Below are 12,025 nucleotides of genomic sequence, written 5' to 3'. Positions count from 1 at the left end.
GGACGGGCTGAATGTTTTTCTTTTTCAGAAGACAATTGTTATAATGAAGAGGATGAAGAGGATAAAAGAGAAGATTGTTGTAATGAAGAGGATGAAGAGGCTGCTGGTCAAGTGAATGAATCCAAAACTTCAGCACAAGTCAGGGCTAACACAAGGCAATTACTTCAGCTGATTGAGGAGCAGAAAGTTTCTGGTAAGCTGTGCATCGAGGATGAGGTGCCTGTGAATCTGATGGTGGACACGTCACTGCATCTTGCAGTCGGGTCAGAGGGGCAGCCAGTCAGACACGGTGAAGGTTTCGCCATTTTGGAATCCTTGCAGCCGTTTTCACCTTCCTCCCTTGACCTGCTGACACTAGCATTCGCCTCCCCGCTGCACTGTATCCTGCCATCAACTAACTTTTCTGTTGGTATCAGCAATGATCCCTTTGTTCAGCATGGTAACAATGAGATGCTGCTTAGTGATGCGGATTATTATTGTTCTGAACCAGATGATAAGCCTACTTATCAAGGGAATGGATACCAAGCTTCAGCACAATGCCATGCTAACACAAGGCGATTTGTTGAGCTGATTGAGGCACGGCAAGATTCTGGTGGGATGAGCATTATTAGCGATATGGCTCCGGCTCCGGTGGTGGACACGTCACTACATCTTGCCGTGGGATTGGAGGTCCTGTTGATGTAATACTAGTATGGAGTATGGATTAAAAAGATCCAGTGATGTTTCCTGAACAAGTAGCGTCGACCTTGTTATTGCCTCCAGTGGTTCGCATCTTCTGTATTTAGTTGATAATCATATTAAAGAATGTTATTGGCTCCAGTGGTGGACACGTCGCTGCATCTTTTGGGCGGCAAAGTTGTCGCGGTCATATTTCTTGGACTGCAGTTTCTTTCCTACTACTTATATATTAAAAAGACAAGTTGTATTCGCAATACAAGTTGCATGGATCTTCTGTACTTAATTGATACATATATTACCTACTGTATGTATTGTTGGAGCCACACATTTATGTTCGTATGAGTTTTAATTAGCTGACTCCAATAAGAAAATCTGCAGCAGCATGACGTACGTCATGTCGTCTGCACCATCTTCTTCTTCTGGCTCCAACAATGTATCACCTATATTGTAGAAAAATAACAAAACGAAGGGCGCTTTTGAATGGGAAAGGAACCATTTGAATGCCTTTGACATAACGCTTTTGCCGCACCACTATCAAATCATAGAATTGATCATCAAGTTAAATGGACGAGTTCATAGAAAATTTGATGAAGCTATGGTTTGTCCTATTTCAGTACGTAGACATCGTCTCATAATCAAGGAATACAACTATTTATAATTCCGTTTTTCTTCAGATTTGGTTATATCCTCCACCATATTTAGTTCATTTACTAATATTTTAACTTCCTGAATTATAAAGTGTACATATTATTACTCAGAATCCAACATGTGCTTAGGAGCTATTTTGTGCTACTAATATATGCTAAACTACATCGTAAATGTCAATCATAACCAAGTTATACCAATAAAAATTGTGGCTTGCATAAACACATCCTACTGACTAAGGTACGTACTTGACTTGCGACTAGAGTTAGCAATGCTTGCAAGTAGTTCATACTCGAACAATAACATCACGACTCCTAATTTTGTAGTGCATTGCCATCTCTTAGCTATATGTGGCCCCGGTGGCTATAAATACCAACAATCGCTCTATCATACGGGCACCTCTTGAGATCGTCTCTTGTCTCAAATTCCTTCTTATCTGGCTCTCTACTACCATAGCTTATTAAGCTGCCCCTTACAATTAATGGCTTCATCAAGTGCAGTTGTGTTAGCCATGCTGGTGGTTGTTCTTGGGGCGAACCCTCCGAACGGCGAGCAGCCTCCGGCGACACGAAAACTGGACGGAAGGAGACAAACTCGACACGAACTCAAGCACACGAGTACTTGTGGCGACATACGCCCCGGCGACGAACGCTGTTATCTTCTCTTCACTTGATTCATGACACACACGAACATACTCCCTCCGTTCGGAATTACTTGTCACAAAAATGGATAAAAATGATGTATCTACAACTAAAATACATCTAGATACATTCATTCCTTGGACGAGTAGTTTCGAACAGAGGGAGTACATGGAAGACTACACACGTGTGTAAACTAACTCCTACTGGGTCTACCTCTTCTATGATCAAGTAAACACGTAGAGGGGACACACACCCACGCCGGCCACCACACACTTAGCTAACTAATCTCATCCAGCTAACAACCCGCTGGCTACATGCATGATCATCCTCAGGACTTGTGCAGCCTCTCCTCAACAGCCGCATTACCTGACCATCCAGCTAGCATGCAACTAAGAAACTCATGTCATGATTAATGCTAACAGTTGTGCTGTTGGCAATGGGATCACAGGCCGTTGCGACGACGGCATGCAAGAATTGTGTGCTGCAGTGCAACTCGACATGGAGCGGGGCCAACTTCGCCGCAGCTGGGCCATGCACTGGAGTGCGTCCAGAGCTGTGAGGCCACCACCCTCTCTAAGTGTACGGACTTCTGCTTGAGGAGCTGCCGTACCGGCTGTCGGGAGTCATGCGACTGCGAAGGCATCTGCAGAGGCGGCTGCAGCCCCATCCCCAGCGGGTGCAACACCACCCGCGCCAACTCGCTGTCGTGCAAGGCCTGCAAGAATGAATACACCCTGAAGTGCAACACCTGCTGTATCACCTACTGCAACAACAACTGTGTGTAGTTCGTTGGCACGTAGTTAAGCATTCTGCTACTGAGAATCACACCTTAATTAAGTGTGATCGACTAGTGAAACCCTGAGCTTAATATTTTTCATTAAATAATCATACGAGTGCATATATAAACACACATAGAGTTCAGTAATTTTAATGATATTAAGTTCCTGGAAGGAAACTACAAAATAGAATCATTCGCAAAAAATAAGCGGCCACGTAGTTACAGCAAGGAGATTCAATGTTTTTGTACACCAAATATTAGAAACACGCACGTAATCCTACAAACAGATTACATGCTACGTAGTCACGTCGTTGTAATCATTACCGTTGTATGCATGCATGGCATCAATCAGAAAAGAAAATGAGTCGTGGGAGGCCACCGCTTAGTTTTTCTGCAATCCATTACCCAATCTCCCCACTATCTTGCTTAGGAGATACACTACTTTGAAGAAGCAAAGCTACGACCTGAACCGTGTGGCCTTTGTACACAACATGGCCAGTAGCTGCCCGTGTTTCTTCTTACTTCCATGTGGAACCGAGCGTGTCGCCTGAAGAAATACCGTACAGGAAATGTGTGCCATTTGGTGAGCTGAAAGATGTACAAAGATGACTCATCCACTTTTGTACCCACTATATAACCGTCGATACGCTACGAAGGAAAGTCACAGTTCACGCACAATTAAACGCAGTACAAGGGGAATCAAGTTAAGAGAGAGCATCCTCTGTGAGAAACCAAGTTAAGAAGAAGAGGAAGCACCTAACACTAAGTTGCTTAGAAGATCAGCCCATATCTAATATTTCTATATGCAGCATGAGAACCTGATAGTATATGTTTGGAGACGTCCAATTCTTGAAACAATAAGTTTGGCAATTGGCTTACAATACAAGGCTCTACTCACTGGTATGTTCATGGGGCATGCTGCAAGCATCTGTGTTGATAGGCCTTCCACGTGAAAAAAGACAGCCGCAGAGAATCCTCAATGACATTAGAAGGAGAACCAACTGACACAGAAGATGAAGCCAAAGAGAAACCTGCCCAAGTAGCTTTGGAATGTATGTGTGTAGATTACAACATTTCTATCAATGACCATAACTACCATGCCCTTGAAGTCACAAAGGAAAGAATATTTAAGACAATAGAGAAAGCACAAACAATGATTTTATTAAAGATATGCAACAATTTCTCTGATGTGTTGCCACTTCACATGTATCCTCAACGTCCACATAGCAAGGATCCAATCATCACATACACAAGAGTATATCCACCTGTCGGGCGTGTCTAGGAATTTGCAAAAGCTATGTACCATTTTATTACAAGCACTAATCCTGCACGTTGTTATACTAGGATGATCCGATCCAGCAAAAACTTCTTGCGACTTCTTATCACAGTGCGTTTGTATCTGCATGTTCAGCTCACTATGTATGGTGAGTTCACTACACCATGACACTGCATTCCCTACTGACGTGTGTTGGAAAAAGTCAAGTTTCGCCGACCGACTGTTTGTTGGTAAAACTCTTATCTGACTGTTGGTCGGTATTACACGTATGTAACGACCAACTGTCCGTCAGGGATGCGGAAATGTATAGCATCAAACTGTTGGTGGGTAATAATTGCACTCTCGTCACACAGTCGGTCGGCAAATGTTCCCAACCGACTGACTATGGGTTGGCAAATGGGCCGCCAAAATTATTCGTTTGCGCGAAGCCCATCCGAAATTTCATGCTGCGCGCCCCCACTGCCCATCTCCTAATACATCATCACCGGCACGAAAAAAAACACTGCCCCACTATCTCTCTGCCCTCTCTCCCTTATCTCTTTCTCTCCCGATCTGAGCGGCGGCGGCGACGCTCGCATCCGGCGACGCTTCCACCACTTTGTCCATCTCTTCCTCCCACCAGTCAATCACCATACCCACATCACAGCTATTTTCCCATGTGGAGGCGGTCCTGTGGCACCGATGCTCTCACCCAGGTGCCGGCGGCGGCACTTCTTGTTTGTGCCCAAGCGCCCAGTGAGGCCACCTCTCCCCTCCCTCCGATGGCACCACTGCCCCCACCCAGTTCCCTCTCCCCCTCCCATGGTAGCAGATCTGAGCGGGACAAGGCCACATCGGTCCTGATGGTTCATAACGAGGCAGGCGGTCTCTGCTCCCTTATCTTCTGGCGACTAGGAGCGTGGTGGCTGCTGCTCCCATCTCTCTTAGCCATCCATGGCGGCAACAAAAACATCTGTAAGCTCTCTCTCCCTGCAGATGTTAAGTCCCAACGATGAACCTTCTAGAATCCTAGTGATTTTTTTTCCACTTGGTCTTAAGTTTATTAATCTATTTTAAAAAATCAGTCCGCTTTCATTCATGGAAATAAAGAAGTCTTTCAAGTAGTAAAGTTCAAAACCCTAGCCATCAATTACTATTATTTTCTATTTATATTATTATATATATTGTGTGATTGTTAGCAGACTGAATTGGATAATGATTTGTTGCAGAGTGAAACAAACTTTAATAGGTTTGGTGGATGTTTCGGCAATTACTGTACTACTAACAAATACAGAAGGGCCAAAAAAAAAGAAAACAAATACAGAAAGCCATTGGAAGATGTCCATAGCCATATGCCTGCATCACATCAAGTGTATCTGGATATGTGAGTATTTTTGCAGATCTTGAGTTTTGTCATACCATTTTACTTGTGTTCTGCATTTTCTTCTTATTCTCACTTTCGATCTGTAATTGAGGTTATGTCAGGTTGCTTGTTTTTTTATATATCTGGTCATTTTTTCACAAATGATATGCCAAATCTTATTTTTTTGAGCATGCAAGTTTGATGAAACCTAGATTTGATTTATTATTTTATCTTATTGGTAGGTAAGTAGCTAAAATTGTGGATTCTTCAAGAAGCTGCTTCTATTCATGCACAGTGGTGTTGTAGCCTGGTAAGAGGTACATAGGCCTTTTCTGGTTGCTCTTCTATACATCATCCTTCCATTAGTCATTTGTGATTACCATATGGAAGCACAAGCCCAATTGTACTTCTCTTAGAATGAGAAAAGAAACACACCGTCAGTCTTGTGTACATTCGTACTACTCTACTGTAGTCCATTTCAGTTGCAAATAAGTTATCTCCTGATTTAAACGATCATTTTCCATGTCGAGAAGGTTATTTTACGCTCAGCAGATTACTTCTTCATATGATAATATAGGTTACAAATTGAATGTCAAACTATTGGCTGGACATTTTGCATCGGTCCTGATATCACTTAAAATTTAGAACAAGACTGTGTCTCTAGAGATTTTCTAGACTTTTAAGTGTGTACCTAACCAACTGAATAGTATAGATGCATTTATTACTTTTACTTGACACCGTTGGCACTCTAATGTTTGTAGGGTTCAATCGACACATGGTTTCCTTGGAATTCTTCACTATGTACAGTTCACCTACCCTATTTAATGATATATCGACCTGCTAGCTCATTATCAGGTATTTTTATGCATCTATTAGTCATATCAACTGTACAAACAGGGATAGGATACAATTTGTAGGAACTTTGGTAGTTAAATAGCCTTCCTTTCAAATTGCCAATCTCTACCTTGTGTTCTGAATGGAGTGTAGTTTATCGTCATTGTAGCTTATCTGAATGACATAAATATGGAGTGTACAAGTTTAGTAAATATGACATCTTCTTGCCTTGCCAACCATTCTGTTGTATCACCACCCATATTCTGAGTCCTCTCTTCTGGATCCTTCTGCTGATGTGTTCTTGTGTTTTAAGTGATTTGCTTCTGTAGTGTTTTTGTTTGTTAGTGGCTGAGGATTAACCTAAAATGTAGACAAGCATATGTCTGAATTTTCTTCATGTGGAATGATCTAATCTTCTCTATGAGGCCAATGACCTTGCTCGTATTTTTATCTACAGTTTTATTTAATGTGTCGTGGTTGTGTGATACCAATGATGATTAGTGAGATGGTTTACTTACCAACCCTATGCAGCGTTGCAGTTGCTCTGGAGTCAAATGGAGAGATTTTCTGTTGTAATATACCTTTCTCAAAAATTTCGAATTCTTTGGCTTTACTGCTGGCAACTGATGGTCAGATATCCTACACTCCCAATGGACAATTCAATGTGTGGACTAATAATCTTCGCTCATTATCTGATGCCTTGCATTACAATGATTTATTTATTTTTTTCATTCACAAATTTATCAATCGAGGCGTGCAATAGGGTTGCAAGTGATATGAAACTGTCAGAAGTGGGCATCCTAGGTTGTTGGATCTGTTCAATTGACTGTTTTATTCTTTTTTATTTTTCATGGAAATACAATACTCATGAATCACCTCTGTGCTGTTTTTCGAGAATATACACTCAGACTTCTAACAAAGATCTATTAATCAATAAGAGAGAGCTGTATTTGTACAGTCATGGCTGAACTTATAGCCCTGTGTTGACCGTAGTAGATATGCAGTTGGGCTAAAATGTATTGATAGAGTTTGGTTGTACGGTACCCTTCTGAAGAAACTGCATGTACTATAATTTTGTTGGACAGAAGATCCCAAAGATTATGTATCAGTACGTACAGTAGTCCTTTGTAGTCTGTACATTCCCATTGTTAGAGTGTAAATTTAGATGGTTCCTTACCCTGTATTTTATTGCGTAAAGAGCTTAATATTTTTTGGTTGGCTGCTATTAGAGGTCTGAGCTATAGAAGTCACTGTGGTAAATAAAGTCTGAAGTTTCCTGTAAACACTTAGTTATTTGTGGGCCATTATGTTTTATGTTTGGTGATAAATACAATTCCGCTCCATAAAATGAGTGAATGTCAGAGAAGGTCGCTCTCAATTTCAGTTTAAAACCATTTGTTTTGTTGCCATCTACTTCTAAATTTTTAATTCGGTCATAGTAAAGTCATCTAATGGACAACTCCTTGTATAATTTAACTTGTTGATATTCACGGAAGCTTTTACAGTTATCAATGAAATATCTAGTGTCTAGAAATTATGACGTTTTAACTAGTGCTTAGCATGTCCTTTACATGGTTACCTATACCTGAATGGAGTGCCTTCCTTAGTAGGTGTTTTGGTACTAGCATGCCTTGTGAACAGTTGTTTGTTAATGTTATGCTTCGTACAAATTTTGATGATGTGGTTGTCAATGAATGTAATTGTAAGTTCTTTACATTTTGTAGGAACGACATGCAAGAGGATGAGGAACCATGAAGTCGGCGGTTTGCGTCAACGAGATATTTTGTGTAATGGTAATTGATTGATTGGAGGTTCATTTTACCTATCATTTTGTAAACGCACATTGTGTCGGGGACAATGAACCATAATGTATTCATTGTCCAAGATCTGCTGTATGTAGTTGCCCACTATAAGGAGCCAAGGCAGGTGTGATGTGCCTCTTGATACATTCCAGAAAATGAAACAGAAAATTTCCTCTATTTAATTAGTTACATTAGTTTATAGGGAACTTGAATGATCAAAACAGATGGACTATTTATATGTGAACATTAATGAATGTGTGTTATTATTGTTTGGTTTTGCTTTAATTTTGTTGGATGACATGCATGTTGCTATTATGAATTATATAACTTGATTGACCGAGTTTCTGATGATAATGTGAAATCTATCTATGAGAGGGCTCACGGATGTTGGTCTGCAAAGCAAATCTTGTCTAAAAGTTGGTTGGAAAGGCTGATGCAAGCCCTAATAGAATGTTGGTTGGGAAAGAACACACCTGTCGGACAGTCGGTCGGGAAAGGCCCATGGCAGCCCCAACGAACTGTTGGTCGGGAAAGGGCCATAGCACGCCCAACAGAATGTTGGTCGGAAAGATATGCCAAAGCCGACAAAACATCTATCGGCAAAAGTATGTCGGTCGGAAAAGGGTTTTCCCGTCTGGACTTTCCCCAACAGACTGTATCAGTCGGCAATACTCTTTCCTGACCGACTGTGTGTCGGCGAAACTTGTATTGCCGACCAACCTGGCTGTCGGGGATTTAGTGTTGTGGTGTAGTGGTTGTATATGGTTTCAATAAGTAGTTCTTGTTAGAGGTGTGCTAATGTTAATCGTTATGTTTGTGTACTAGGGTGAGTTGTATATGCATGGTTATAATAGATTTACTTCTTCGTCATCTTTAGCTTTTTTATGTACTGTTGTGCCTCTCTTTAATTAATAGCGACTGACTATTTATTACTCTATTGCTTCGACCATGGTCACGACTAATCGACGGGCGTGGCGTGTCATGGTGTGGGCTAAGCTAGTATTATTGTAAGGATCTAGCGAGTGCACTGGTTTTAGCGCAGTTAATCCCTGAGTGCACACATGTTTAAAGACCTGGTCGTTCGTATGCAAAACCATTATGTAACTTTTAGCTATTATAAATTTAGTGTGTGCTGAGAATTGTATTAACTAGAAACTTGATACATGTGTGAATACATAGATAAAACACCATGTCCCTAGTATGCCTTTACTAGACTAGCTTGTTAATCAAAGATGGTTAAGTTTCCTAGCCATGGACATGAGTTGTCATTTGATGAACGGGATCACATCATTAGTGGAATGATGTGATGGACAAGACCCTCGTTAGCTTAGCATAATGATAGTTCAGTTTTATTGCTACTGCTTTCTTCATGTCAGATATATATTCCTCCGACTATGAGATTATGCAACTCCCGGACACCGGAGGAATGCCTTGTGTTCTATCAAATGTCACAACGTAACTGGGTGATTATAAAGATGCTCTATAGGTATCTCCGAAGGTGTTTGTTGGGTTGGCCTACATCGAGATTAGGATTTGTCACTTCGAGTATCGGAGAGGTATCTCTGAGCCCTCTCGGTAACGCACATCATATGAAGCCTTGCAAGCAATGTGACTAATGAGTTGGTTACGGGATGATGCACTACCGAACGAGTAAAGAGACTTGCCAGTAACGAGATTGAAATAGGTATGAAGATACCGACGATCGAATCTCGGGCAAGTAGCACACCGATGACAAAGGGAATAACATATGTTGACATTGCGGTTTGACCGATAAATATCTTCGTAGAATATGTGGGAACCAATATGAGCATCCAGGGTCCGCTATTGGTTATTGACTGGAGAGGTGTGTCGGTCATGTCTACATAGTTCTCGAACCCGTAGGGTCCGCACGCTTAATGTTCGATGACGATATGTATAATATGAGTTATGTATTTTGGTAAGGTTGTCCGAAGTCCCGGATGAGATCACAGACATGATGAGGAGTCTTAAAATGATCGAGAGATAAAGATTGATATATTGAAAGGTTTTATTCGGACACCTGAATGGTTCCGGTGTGGTTCGGATATTTTTCAGAGTACCGATGGGTTACCGGAACCCACCGGGGATGTATTGGGCCTTAATGGGCCATAGGGGAGAGGAGAGGCAGGCCACGAGGAGGTGACGCGCGCCCCCTTCCCTAGGGCCGGCCTCCTCCCATCTCCTCCTTTATATACGGGGGCAGGGGGGCACCCCAAAGCACAAAGTTGTTTCTTAGCCGTGTGTGGTGCCCCCCCTCCACCGTTTACTACTCCGGTCATATTGTCGTAGTGCTTAGGCAAAGTGTTATGCCGATCACATCACCAACACCGTCACCACGCGGTCGTGCTGACAGAACTCATCGACTCCTTCATGCTGACAGGACGCTTGATGGAGAACATTAGCTGACATGAACACGTATTATGTATATGCAGAGGCCGGCGTGTTTTTTTTGTTCTTTTTGTTGCATCCACGTTGCTAGCAAGGTGGTTCGACTCCATCTCCTGCATGTACCTCCGTCTATTTAATTAACCTATCCTGATTTTCTTTCGGTCAAGCTTGTGAGGATCACAGTCAAGCTCGTGAGAATCAGCTTTAGGGGGTTTTATGAAAAATTTCATGATGGACTAAACTAAAAATATCACCTCACTTTATTGCTAAGTATAGCTATATGTACATACCCCATACACTATAAGCAACAAATGTCTAGCCTAGAGCTGCAACTAATAGTTAGGCACTGCCGCACTGGTTGGCATGCCATGGTGAATATGGAGAGCCACAACCGGAGGAGACGGCCGGGAAGATGGGCAGGGCCGCAAGCAGGATGCCTATCTACCCAGTAGTATAGTTTCCTTCCCAATTAGTTTTAGGGGCCGGTACTTTTTTCTGAACATAGGATTGTGTGAAAGCTCACACACGTAATGCTGGTTGTAATGGCAAGTATCATATACAAGTACCATGCATATGATACTACATCTGTAGTGTATAATATCATATGTTAGTATCATAGATGACGTCATGTATTAGCATGCACGAAAAATAGTAGCACAACATTTAATATGTTACGGTATCATGATATGATGCTCAACCCTCATTTTCTTCATTTAATTCTATGCCACCTCATCAAATTTGCCTAGTTGATATGAATGATACTATTTATGATACTCCCATTACAACCAGCCTAAATAGTATCACACGTGTCACATGGCATATGTGGTAAGCTATCAAACAAAAATATAATAAAGTATCACACGTGACGTAAGACTCATGACATATGAAGCGTGACGTAAGATGCGTGATGGCTGTATGGAATAACCGATTGTGTAGACTAGATCTTGGTGATGTTCTCATAACAAAGATCATATTAAACGAGGGCATGTTACACGTGAATGTGATGTTGCTATCAAAGTATGCAGCTTGAAAATGTAAATAAACAGAATAGCTAAGCTAGCGCTATTGTGTGGACTGAGTCTTCAGCTGACGCATGTAAGACTCAATACTGCCATTCCAATTATATTAGCTCAGTGCTTCCAGCTTGTAGAATCCAGTGCCCACAGTACATTTCTATAAGTAACACTATGCACTATATATAGACAATCGGCATACATATAGGAATCCACCGTCGAACTTAAAGTACGTTGACTGAGTCGTGCGTTTTGTCTTATATATCTCCTCCAAAATCCTAGTGGGCTAGCCGAGTTTCAAACCAACCCGTTAGCGAACTGCTACTCCCTCCGTTTCTAAATATAGTTCTTTTTAGAAATTCTAATATGGACTACATAAGAAGCAAAATGAGTAAATCTACACTCTAAAATATGTCTATATTTATCCATATGTAGTTCGTATTTAAATCTCTAAAAAGACTTATATTTAGGAATGGAGGGAGTAGATTAAATTTATGTTTTTTAAGATATTTTAGACGACCTTATCCCATGGAGTCTGTTGGGATCATATAATTTTCAAAATTCGAGCAATGCTTATCCTCATACCATCCAAAGGAACGCACCAATAACC

General features: G+C 41.4%; 2 non-coding genes across 2 annotated transcripts; both read left to right on the top strand.

Moving 5' to 3' along the window:
* The first annotated feature begins 6,373 nt into the window (after positions 1-6,373).
* On the top strand, positions 6,374-6,465 carry LOC119327099. Its single transcript, XR_005158382.1, has one exon. It is a non-coding gene; the product is annotated as a small nucleolar RNA Z43 (small nucleolar RNA).
* A 344-nt stretch (positions 6,466-6,809) lies between these two features.
* On the top strand, positions 6,810-6,897 carry LOC119327042. The gene has a single exon (XR_005158370.1). It is a non-coding gene; the product is annotated as a small nucleolar RNA R16 (small nucleolar RNA).
* The last annotated feature ends 5,128 nt before the right edge of the window (positions 6,898-12,025 follow it).

This window comes from Triticum dicoccoides, chromosome 6B (assembly GCF_002162155.2).
Source record: "Triticum dicoccoides isolate Atlit2015 ecotype Zavitan chromosome 6B, WEW_v2.0, whole genome shotgun sequence".
NCBI classification, from domain to species: domain Eukaryota; kingdom Viridiplantae; phylum Streptophyta; class Magnoliopsida; order Poales; family Poaceae; genus Triticum; species Triticum dicoccoides.
The sequence above is the reverse complement of the archived record's forward strand: the minus strand, read 5'-3'. Positions and strand labels throughout refer to the sequence as shown.